The sequence below is a fragment of the Odocoileus virginianus genome, unplaced genomic scaffold (assembly GCF_023699985.2).
Source record: "Odocoileus virginianus isolate 20LAN1187 ecotype Illinois unplaced genomic scaffold, Ovbor_1.2 Unplaced_Scaffold_21, whole genome shotgun sequence".
Classification (NCBI taxonomy): Eukaryota; Metazoa; Chordata; class Mammalia; order Artiodactyla; family Cervidae; genus Odocoileus; species Odocoileus virginianus.
Window position 1 is genome coordinate 54,527 of NW_027224283.1, and position 12,903 is coordinate 67,429.

The 12,903-nt window shown below is 35.4% G+C and overlaps 1 pseudogene; it reads right to left on the reverse strand.

Annotated features, from left to right (window-relative positions):
- Window positions 1-201: 201 nt before the first annotated feature.
- LOC110124697 (olfactory receptor 6C1-like) lies at window positions 202-1,170 on the reverse strand (annotated as a pseudogene).
- Window positions 1,171-12,903: the final 11,733 nt, after the last annotated feature.

The window sequence follows — 12,903 nt, forward strand, 5'->3', positions numbered from 1 at the left end:
GAGTTCGATCCCTGGGTTGGGAAGATCACGTGGAGAAAGAAATGGCAACCTACTCCAGTACTCTTGCCTGGAAAATTCCACAGACTGAGGAGCCTGGTCGGCTACAGTCCATGGGGTCGCAAAGAGTCGGACATGACTGAACAGACTTCACAGGTCACATGCCTCTAATTTATGCCTCTAATAAATAGGACTTTTATATTTTCATTTCCTTGAGAAAATTACATTCTTCCTTGCCATATCCATGAAAGCTTTCTTGACTTGTTAATTCCTTAAGGTATAGATAAACGGGTTTAGCATGGGGGCTACAGAGGTATTTAGCACAGCTACTCCCTTGCTCAAAGAGACCCTGTCCTTTGCTGATGGATTCATGTACATGAAAATGCAGCTTCCATAAGAGATGGAGAGGACAATCATATGTGATGAACACGTGGAAAAGGCCTTTGTCCTCTGAGTGGTGAAAGGGATCCTCAAAATTGTTCTGATGATATATGTGTAGGACAGAATTATTAATGCCAAAGTGAATATCAGAGTAAACACAGCACAAGAAAACATCATTATCTCCAGGAATTTGGTGTCTGAACATGAAAATTGTAAAATGGGGGAAAAATTATAAGTATAATGTTCAATAACATTGGACTTGCAATAATCAAGCTGTAGGGAGAACATGAGTAATGGAAATGTGATAAAGAATGAAGCCAGCAAAGAAGCCAAGACAAGCAGTGCGCAGACTCTATGATTCATGATGGTCATGTAATGCAGCAGTTTGCAGATGGCAATGTAATGGTCATAGGACATGGTATCCAGAAGATAAAACTCAGTGATTGCCAAGAAAATGAAAAAAGAAAAATAACTGGAAAAAAAATACAATTAAATTGTATTTAATAATACAATCATTAAAAGAAATGGTTTTATCTTCTATAATAATGGTGGCCAGAAACCTGGGTATAGTAACAGTTATGAATGATACTTCTAATATGGAGAAATTCTGAGGAAGAAATACACGGGAATTTGGAGGTGGACATCCAGCAGGGTCAGGATGACAAAGGTCAGGTTCCCAGTGATGCTGAGCATGTACGTGATGAGCAGAAAGACAAAGATCACAACCTGAAGTTGTGGGTCATCTGACAGTCCCAGAAGGATAAACTTTCTTATTTCCATGTAGTTTCTCATTTTTTTCTTCTTCTGAGTAACATTCAGGAGAAAACAGAAACAGAAAAGCTGAAAGAAAAGATAATTATTCATGGACCTCACTGGAATTCACTTCTGAGAGTGTTATGCCATACTGATGTAACTTGGGAGATCTTTGAAACAACAATAAAATAGATAACTTTCTTTAAAAGAATTTCTTAAAATATGCCACTGTGTGTGTTTTCCATAGAATGCTTCTTTTAAAATCTCCATTTTACTTATTGGAGCCAGGCTAAAAATACTTTAAAATTTTTTATCCAAATCACATCCCCTAAATGAGAAGAACAGAAATTTTAATCTAGGCTTTTCTAAGTTTTTGAAACTGGAATAGAAGTGCTGCCTGTTGACATTGACATGAATCAGCCATGGATATACATGTATTCCCCATCCCGATCCCCCTCCCACCTCCCTCTCCACCCCATCCCTCTGGGTCTTCCCAGTGCACCAGGTCCGAGCACTTGTCTCATGCATCCAATCTGGGCTGGTGATCTGTTTCATCCTAGATAATATACATGTTTCGATGCTGTTCTCTTGAAACATCCCACCCTCGCCTTCTTCCACAAAGTCCAAAAGTCTGTTTTATACATCTGTGTCTCTTTTTCTGTTTTGCATATAGGGTTATCGTTACGATCTTTCTAAATTCCAAATATATGTGTTAGTATACTGTAATGGTCTTTATCTTTCTGGCTTACTTCACTCTGTATAATGGGCTCCAGTTTCATCCATCTCATTAGAACTGATTCAAATGAATTCTTTTTAATGGCTGAGTAATATTCCATGGTGTATATGTACCACAGCTTCCTTATCCATTCATCTGCTGATGGGCATCTAGGTTGCTTCCATGTCTTTTTAAAAGTCCTTACCTAAAAGATTTCTTTCCCATTGAGAATCTTGTCTTTTCTTCAAACCTGGTAAAATTATATTATTTCTTAATCATTCACCTAATTTTGTATTGTATTTGTTTTTTAATATATATAAAATTCAAAAATGCCAGGAAAAAGATCACTCAGCTGAGTCTGTCTCTCAAATGAAAGTCATCGGACTTAAATCTTCAACAATGTAAATGATTTCTAAGATTTCACTCTGACTCACATTTACCTTCCCAAGCTCCAATTCCTTATCTGAAGCCACATCTAATGGATTCATTGTCATGACCTCCTCAGATATTAAAGCGGTGGTCCCCAATCTCTGAGTGCTAATGTCTGATGATCTGAGGTAGAGTTGATGTAATAATAATAGAGATGAAGTACACAATAAATGTTATGCACTTGAATCATCCTGAAACCACACCCTTACCCTCGGTCAATGGAATAATTTTCTTCCAAGTAAACTGCCCTTAATGCCAAAATGTTTGAGGACCACTGTAGAGAGTCCAGAGTCCAGAGGAGGCAGAGGGCATGTTTAGTAGACTGGATCTGTGTCATGGGCTAAGAAGACCAAATTGTATAAAAAATCTAAAATAAAACATAAAACATCATCTTCCAAAGAACAGTTTTTTCTTCAAAATGTCTCCCATCTAAATGATGCTATTGTTCTCTCTATCTCCACTTCCTTCTCTCTCTCTGTGTGTGTGTGTGTGTGTGTGTGTGTGTGTGTGTGTGTGTGTGTGTATAGCTTTCTACTCCGTGTTATACTTTTAGGTTTTTCCTTTTATCTACATTAATATTCCTTAATAGAAAGTCTATTTTGCTAGTACTTTGGAGTAATGCAAGAAGTAGCAAGGAAACACCCTTATTTTTGTCTTCCTATATAACAGTAATGATAACGTGCCTTCATTTTAAAAGGAAGCTAAGAGTTCTGTCAGTAAAGAGAGTTTTCGCCCGGACCCATGGAATTTAGGATAACAAGCTTCATATTCCTTTCAATCCTTTTGCTGTTTTTTAAAATGAATTTTAATGTCTTGGATATCTCATTGTCAAATCAGTCTTGTAGCTCACTGAACGTGAAAATCAATTTCTATAAACATATAGAAAGGCAATTTGCACCCTCAGCATTGCTAAACAGTGTTCCAATTCTCTATCTTGCCCTCTTTCTTGACTATCATTTTCTGTGGTAGCTTTATATGCTAGGTTATTTTGTCATAGAAGAGAAGAGAATATTGTTGGTAATTTAATATCTTGGGTAAATTTTGAGCTTAAAACAACCTGAACTTTTTCTGGAATAATCCACTTCACTCTTGACTGTGCTTGTTGACATTTAGTATCATGTAGGAACTTCATCATGACTTCAGTAAAAACAAAAAACCCATAAGAAGAACTAATTTAGATTATTTTAAGATCATTGCTTTAAGACTGCCTTCAAATAGTCCTACAATTAGCTCAGAATTCTGTTTCTCTGAGTCCTCTAGAAAAAAAAAAAAAAATGACCTTATTTTTTCTTAATGGAAAAAGGGAGTCAGATCAAGTCAATCAGATCAAAGCACCAACCAGTACAAATAGGAATAATGAAGGAAAATTGTAATCACCTAAATTACTTTCAAAATCTATAGCTTTTCATAGAGATAGATGCTCTAATTCTTCCCTGATGACTCAGTTTGTTAACTAGTATCTATATTTGAAGATAATATTAACTTAAAAAATAAAAGAAGTTATATATAACATATGAGATTATTTGGGGTTTGCATTCCAAGAGAAATACATGAAAAATGCAGCTCTCTCTGAGTTTTAGGTTTGTTTGTTTGTTTCTCCACTGGGAAGATGGAGATAATATTTTAGGGAATAATTGTGAGGGCTAATTTATGTTATAAGTAAAATTCAACTATACAAAGCTTTTAAAGCATGTACTCCACATAGAAAATATCATTCTTTATTATTTCCTAAAAGTAAAATCGATTATCATATTTGAGGAAGAGGGTCCCGCTAGGAAACAATAATATTCATTTCAAGGAAACTTATTTGAGAGACAATGCTAAGATTTATGCATATATCTCATTGACTCATTACAATTATGTTACTTTTGAAGAAGCTGACCATGAAACTTTAAGTAACATAATGAAGATAATACTACTAGTTAATGCACACATTGGAACTCTAAGCTCTTTTTGCTGAAACTGAAGCATGTGCTACTTATCAAACCTATATTCAATGAGGAGGACCAAACTCAGAAAGTAGTTTTCTGAAAACTAATAAAGAACTAAATTAGTAAGACAAACAGGGGATGTAAACATGTTCATTTTTCATAATCCTGGACATACACTGGAAGAAATGCAACCCCAAAATATTCCACTCAACTGGATGAAAGGTTAAGCCAAGAATGACTAAATCAACACTAAGAAAAAGAATGCTTTATATGCTTTTAACTTTGCAAACTATCTTCTTCTTGTCATACAAATGCATCATATGAGCCAGTTTCAATTATTAAAAATTTACTGGCAGCCATTTCAGTTTTAGGTTAAGCAATCCAGTACTTCTAATAGCCATTCTCTCTCAACACTCTGAGTTATCTCAACACATTCAGAGTTATTTCTATAGATAGTATTTTTGATACATCTTCCACTGTAGCCATGGGAGCAAAAAGAGTGAAGAGAGTCACGATATGGAGTTACTGTGGTCCTTTCTGGACAGGACTTTTATGTGGATTTTAACCTGCATGAGCCACACATTGTTTAATCCACCACACATGGGCAAGGCTCGTGGGAAATACTCCACTGAATCAAATGTGCCAACAAGGGCCATGAAGAAAATGCTCCAAGGATTATAAATATGCTATCGACATTTGTACCACTATTGAAACAGAAATCTTGGAAGACAATGTCCAAACTGCTAGAAGAGCATGAGAAATAGGCCAGAAGTAAATGGAAATTTGTGCATACTTTCTATGTGAAAATATCTAAACATGCAAAATTTTGGAAAAGATTTCCTGAATTTTCTAAGTCAGGATTTCTCTGAAGAATAGGCTTTTTCACTTCTTGTTTGCTGAAATACTGAGAATGTATCTCATGTAAAAATGTTACACTTTTTTTTTTCTCATGTAATGAAAGGTCTCCATAAAATGACTTTGAAAAGGGGCAATTCTCCAAGAAGACCTAAAAATTCCTAATGACTATTTCTAATTCCTAACAACAGATAAACTATGTCATGCATAAATTAATAGAATGATGCACATCCTTCCATATTGATGGACATCAATATCCATCCATCAGAAAGAAACACATCCAGCAGGTAGAACATCAGTAAGGACATAAAGGAACTCAGCAAGGTCATCAACAAACTGGTTAAAACTAACACCTATAAAGTACTCTTTGAAACCCCGTGGACTGTAGCCCACCAGGCTCCTCCATCCATGGGATTCTCCAGGCGAGAATTCTGGTACTTCATCTAGTAACTGGAAAATCTACATTCTTCTCAAGCTTCACACAGAATAACTGTCAAGACATTTTGGACCATCAAACACACTAAACAAATTTAAAAATTATAAATAATATAATGTCTACCCTAAGGCCATAATTGAATTAAACTACAAATAAATTACAAAAAGATAACTAGAAAGCCCACAAATCTCCATTTAATGGAGATTAAATGACATGCTTCTAATAACATATGGAGCAAAGAAGAAATGTCAGAATAAATTTTAAAATATTTTGAGATAAGTAAATAAACAGACCACATCAACATTTGTATGATACAAAAAAACAATGTTTAAAGAGAAATTAATGGCATTGAAAAAATATTAGAAAAGAAGAAAGATCTAAAATTAAAAATCTAAGTTGTGCCTCAGGACACTAGAAAAATAAGAAATTAAATGCAAGTTAAGCCACTCACACAAACTGGAATCAAGATTTCCAGGAGAAACATCATAAAACTTAGATATGCAGATGACACCACTCTTATGGAAGAAAGTGAAGCGGAACTAAAGAACCTCTTGATGAAAGTGAAAGAGGAGAGTGAAAAAGCTGGCTTAAAAGTCAAAAAATGAAGATCTTGGCATCCAGTCCCATCACTTCATGGCAAATAGACAGGGAAACAATGGAAACAGTGAGAGACTTTATTTTCTTGGGTTCCAAAATCACTGCAGATGGTGACTGCAGCCATGAAATTAAAAGACATTTGCTCCTTGGAAGAAAAGCTATGACCAAACTAGACAGCATATTAAAAAGCAGAGACATTACTTTGCCAACAAAGGTCCATCTAGTCAAGGCTATGGTTTTTCCAGTAGTCATGTATGGATGTGAGAGCTGGACCATAAAGAAAGCTGAGTGCCAAAGAATTGATGCTTTCAAACTGTGGTGTTGGAGAAGATTCTTGAGAGTCCCTTGGCCACAAGGAGATCAAATCAGTCAATCCTAAAGGAAATCAGTCCTGAATATTCATTGGAAGGACTGATGATGAAGCTGAAGCTCCAATACTTTGGCCACCTGATGTGAAGAACTGAATAATTAGAAAAGACCCTGATGCTGAAAGAGATTGAAGGCAAGAGGAGAAGGGGATGATAGAGGATAAGATGGCTGGATGGCATCACTGACTCAATGGACATGAATTTGAACAAGCTCTGGGGGTTGGTGATGGACAGGGAAGCCCAGGGTACTGCAGTCCATAGGGTAGCAAAGAGTCAGACACGACAGAGCAATTGAATTGAAACTGAAACTAAGCCGCTCACACAGGATAAATTTATATGACTTTGGAAATATTGGTGACATAGACGCAACAAAGGAATAATCCATGAAATAAATAATTGATTAATAAAAGGTGAACTTTATTAAAATTTAAAACTCAGGTTGTTTGAAAGACAATGCTAAGAAAAGTACAAGGCAAACCACAGACTGAGAGAAACATTTGTGAAAGAAACATCTGATAAACAACTGCTATCCAAAATATGCAAAGAATTATTAAAACTGAACAATAAGAAAGCAAATAACCCAACTAACAAATAGATACTAGACCTTGACAGACCTTACCCCAAAGAAGATACACAGATGACAAATAAGCAAATGAAAAGTTCTTCATATCATGTCATCAGGGAAATGTAAAATGAAACAATGAGACCTACTGCATATCTACTGGAATGGCCCAATCTGGAATACTAACAGCATCAAATGCTGATGGGAACGTGGACCAACAGGAAACCTCATTCATTATTGATGGGGATGTAAAATGGAACAGCCACTTTGGAAGGTAGTTTGGCAGTTTCTTCCAAAGTTGACCATACTCTCTCTACAATCTAGCAATCATTCCCCTTGGTATTTTCTGAAGGGAGTTAAAAACAAGTTTCCAAAAAAAGTGAAACTCTTCTTCCTACCATTGTTAATGTTTCTTTACTCATTTCCATGGTGTGCCAAAGGACTATATATTCTGTCCTGGATTCTGGAGCTCTCCAGAAGGTATTTTCTCCTATGGGTGTTTATTCAATTGGAGATTCTGTTGGGATAAGAGATTTGGAGCCTCCTATCCTGCCATCTTGTTGATCTCACTCTTCCCTACATTGTTTTTAATACACAGGTAATATTTACCAAAATAACCATATGCTGGGCTTTCCAAGTGGCTTAATGGTAAAAGAATCTGCCTGCCAATGCAGGAGGCACAGGAGCCTCCTATTTGATCCCTGGGTCTGGAAGATCTCCTGGAGGAGAAAGTGGCAACCCATCCCTAGAATTCTTGTTTGGACAACCCCATGGACAGGGGCCCTGGAGGAGAGCATGGCAACACACTCCAGTATTCTTTCCTGGAGAATCCCTGTGGTGTGCTACAGTCCATGGAATCAAAAAGAGTAGGACATGACTGAAGTGACTAAGCACATGGACAGAGGAGCCTGTCAGGCTGTAGTCCACAGGGTCACACAGAGTCAGCCACAATTGAGCACACATGTACAACCATATGCTGGGTTATAAACCATTTCATAACAAACAAAACACTCATAAAAAGGAACAAGTTTCATTCAGTTGTTGTGAGGTGGATGAATCTAGAGTCTATAATACAGAGTGAAACAAGTCAGAGAAAACCAAATATCCTATATTAATGCATACATATGAAATCTAGAAAAACAGTACTGATTAATCTATTTACAGAGAAGAAATGGAGATGAAGACATAGAGAATGGAATTGTGGACACAGCAAGGGAAGTAGAGGCTAGGAGAAATTGAGAAAGTAGCCTATATGTGTGTGTGTGTGTGTGTGTGTGTGTGTGTGTGTGTGTAAAATAGATAACTAGAGGGAAGTTGCTATATAACACAGGGAGCCCAGCCTGGCATTCTGTGACAACCTAAAGGGGTGGAATAGAGCAGGGAAAAGAGGCTCAAAGGAAGGATATATATATATATATATATATATATATATATATATATATATATATATATGTATAATTATGACTGATTCACATTGCTGTATGACAGAAACCACCACAACATTGTAAAGCAATTATCCTTCAGTAAAAAAAAAAAAAGTCAAAGAATTGAAAACATTCTGACCACAGAAGTGTTTGGTTAAAAACCAGTATCAATCCCAAGTAATAAGGCTTTCAAAGAAAATATTCCAAATGACTACAGGCAGTATGATTAGAGTTTCTGGGTGTCTGATAAGAATCAATTTTCACTGTTCCTGTTGGTTACATGTGTGCACATTTTTTTTTTCATAATTAGGTGTGTTACAGATGTATTTTATGTGTACCTTTCTTGATGGCCCACAAATTCAGTAAAAACTGAAAGACAATACTGCTGAGGCAATCCTATAAAGAAGACAAGGAAATCAGGATAATTATTCTACCAGATAAAGCCGCCAAAACTAAGACTGTACATGGATAGGCAAATAGTCAGTAGGACTGAAACATCCCAATACATCATGTTAAGAGATATTTGATGTCAGCTTTATATTATCAATGATGTTAGTATTTCTTACTGGTTAGCTAGTTTTTCACTATGAAGTTCTCCACTGTAAAGGTACTTTCCCCTCTGTAATTAACAATGACTAGGCAGTGATATTTTGTGCAATGCAGGAATATTTTGAGATTGTATAAATATCATATTCCTTAACAAACTCTTATCTATTATAATAATTCAGTATTATTTGTTCTCTAATCTAGATAGTGGAAACATATAAGAGTATCATTAATATTAACACAATCTTTATTTTTCTAAATCTATCAGTTCTTTACCATTTATTAGTTGTGATTTTACCATAAAGAACAACACTCTTTATTAATTTATTTTGAAGTGTTTTCTACTTAATGTGTTATTATCTATTTATATAATTATTTATTTCAGTGCTCAAATGTCCTGATATAGAGTAGTCCTTCTAAGTGTGTCCTTTATGACATGTTGCTACACTTTCTGGAACAATAAGATACTCTAGCTCATCATATCCTTCAGATATTTAGTCCTATAATCAACCATTTCTCCAGTTCTCAGAAACTATTTTTAGTGAGAAATGATGCTTAGAACCATGCATCTAGATGCTTTGTGTGGTTTTGCTATTGAGCTATCATTGCTCCTTGGAACTTTCACAAAATGGAGAAAGGAAATGCATAAAAAATAATAGCATCACACTGACAATTTTATTCTAATCCAATAACAGAATTTTTCAACTTCTCTTATACAACATTGGATCTTTCTCTGCCATGAGAAACCAGGCTCCAATGTAAATCTGTTAGCCTATCAGTTATTCAGTTTAAAACACACATAAAATAGTTTCTGAATTGTTAGACAATTATAGAAACTAATATACTAAATAAAGTTCAATTTTTCTCTGCAGTTCCCATCCTACTGATGGTCAGTTGTCAAAATAATTGAAAAAATTATCTTTGAATTTGAAAAATAAAATTGAAAAATTACTTTTATCAGTTTTTTGCTCTTCTCCCTACATGGTTAACAATGTGTTTTAACATTATGCTCAGTGGCGTGTGTTTAATTTTATTGTTTTCCCTGCTTAATTTTATCTTTGGATTATGTGAACAATAAGAATATTTCAAAAGTTTATTCAATTAAGTATACTCAGAAATGTGTCAGTCACTTTTTTTCTCCATTTATCTCTATTTTCTTACCTGAGAACATGTTTTTGTTATAGAAGCCTGATGTTATATTTTAATATTTGTATGGTTATTTCTCTCCTATCACTCTTGTTTCTCAAGATTTCCTAATTATCATGTTTGCTTTTCCATATGAAATTTAGTATTATGCCCTTCTGCATGGGCCAAATGACCAGGAAATTCCAATGTTACTTGAACAATCAGTGACAAATGGAATCCTTTAAGGCTTCATCACAAATAAACATTCATAACACAAACTGTGATTGTGAAACAACCTTTCACAGATAAACATGTTCCTTTGGGACAATACTCCTGGCTTTCTATAGGTGTATGAGAAATGTTTACAAAACTCTGATCATATACTAGGCTATAAATTGTGATTCAAATAATTTAGAAGGATATAACTTAATTAATACATGTTTTATGACAATATAAGAGGATTCTTTGGAAAATTTTATGTCCAGAAGACCCACCTGTAACAGACTGAGGCCAGTGCATCTCAGTGACTCTATCCCAAAGGGAAAAAGAATAGTGTGGAGCATGTATCCGGCATCTGGACTTTTCGGGGACTGGGAAAGCACTAGTGTCTGTGTAGTTTTTCTTGGGGCCTCTATGGGACCTGACATACTATAAATGCCTAAGGGCTACTGAAGTCAAAAAAGGGCTGGGTGATGTGCTGTTACTTCAAGAAGCTGAGTTACAGCAAACAGAAATAGAGGGAGCAAGAGACTATGGGCTCCATGCAAAAAAAAAAAAAAAAAGATAAATTCTTCTAGTTAGGAATCTTCATACACAAATCTGAAAAGACACAGCCTCAGAAAAGATTTAAAAGACCCCTCAGAATCTCTAGGTGGACTGAATGATGAATTCCGCTGTAAAGGTGGTTGTTTTGTCAAATGTGTAGATAGCAACACAGAGTTAAAAGGAACATTAAAAAAAAAAAAACAGAAAAGTGACACAATCAAATAAATCTCAAAACATAAGCCCTAAAAAAATGGAGGTAAGTAAATATCTGACAAAAATTTAGAATAACTGTCATAAGTGCAATCAATGAGTTTAAGAAAGTGGAAGTGTTTTAGTTTTACTTGATTTATTTTGAATTTCTAAATATCAGCATTTTTTAAAATGATACAGAACAAGGAAGTTCTATAATTAATACATAATATCTTGATAAATATTTATCTTGAAAATATGCACTTAATTTCACAAAGTATAAAGAACTACATTTAAAGTGCAATGCATATGTACCACAGCTTCCTCATCCATTCGTCTGCTGATGGGCATCTAGGTTGCTTCCATGTCCTGGCTATTATAAACAGTGCTGTGATGAACATTGGGGTGCACGTGTCTCTTTCAGATCTGGTTTCCTCAGTGTGTATGCCTAGAAGTGGTATTGCTGGGTCATATGGCAGATCTATTTCCAGCTTTTTAAGGAGTCTCCACACTGTTTTCCATAGTGGCTATACTAATTTGCATTCCCACCAACAGTGTAAGAGGGTTCCCTTTTCTCCACACCCTCTCCAGAATTTATTGCTTGTAGACTTTTGGATAGCAGCCATCCTGACTGGCGTGTAATGGTACCTCATTGTGGTTTTGATTTGCATTTCTCTGATAATGAGTGATGTTGAGCATCTTTTCATGTGTTTTTTTGCCATCCGTATGTCTTCCTTGGAGAAATGTCTGTTTAGATCTTTGGCCCATTTTTTGATTGGGTCATTTATTTTCTGGAATTGAGCTGCAGGAGTTGCTTGTATATTTTTGAGATTACTCCTTTGTCTGTTGCTTCATTTGCTATTATTTTCTCCCAATCTGAGGGCTGTCTTTTCACTTTGCTTATAGTTTCCTTTGTTGTGCAAAAGCTTTTAAGTTTCATTAGGTCCCATTTGTTTATCTTTGCTTTTGTTTCTAAAATTCTGGGATGTGGGTCATAGAGGATCCTCCTGTGATTTATGTCAGAGAGTGTTTTGCCTATGTTCTCCTCTAGGAGTTTGATAGTTTCTGGTCTTACATTTAGATCTTTAATCCATTTTGAGTTTATTTTTGTGTGTGGTGTTAGAAAGTGTTCTAGTTTCATTCTTTTACAGGTGGTTGACCAGTTTTCCCAGCACCACTTGTTAAAGAGGTTGTCTTTTTTCCATTGTATATCCTTGCCTCCTTTGTCGAAGATAAGGTGACCATAGGTTCATGGATTTATCTCTGGGCTTTCTATTCTGTTCCATTGATCTATATTTCTGTCTTTGTGCCAGTACCATACTGTCTTGATGACTGTGGCTTTGTAGTATAGTCTGAAGTCAGGCAGGTTGATTCCTCCAGTTCCATTCTTCTTTCTCAAGGTTACTTTGGCTATTCGAGGTTTTTTGTATTTCCATGCAAATTGTGAAATTATTTGTTCTAGTTCTGTGAAAAATACCGTTGGTAGCTTGATAGGGATTGCATTGAATCTATAGATTGCTTTGGGTAGTATAGCCATTTTGACAATATTGATTCTTCCAATCCATGAACACGGTATATTTCTCCATCTGTTTGTGCCCTCTTTGATTTCTTTCATCAGTGTTTTATAGTTTTCTATGTATAAGTCTTTTGTTTCTTTAGGTAGATATACTCCTAAGTATTTTATTCTTTTTGTTGCAATGGTGAATGGTATCGTTTCCTTAATTTCTCTTTCTGTTTTCTCATTGTTAGTGTGTAGGAATGCAAGAGATTTCTCAGCCATGAAAAAGAACTCATTTGAATCAGTTCTAATGAGATGGGTGAAACTGGAAC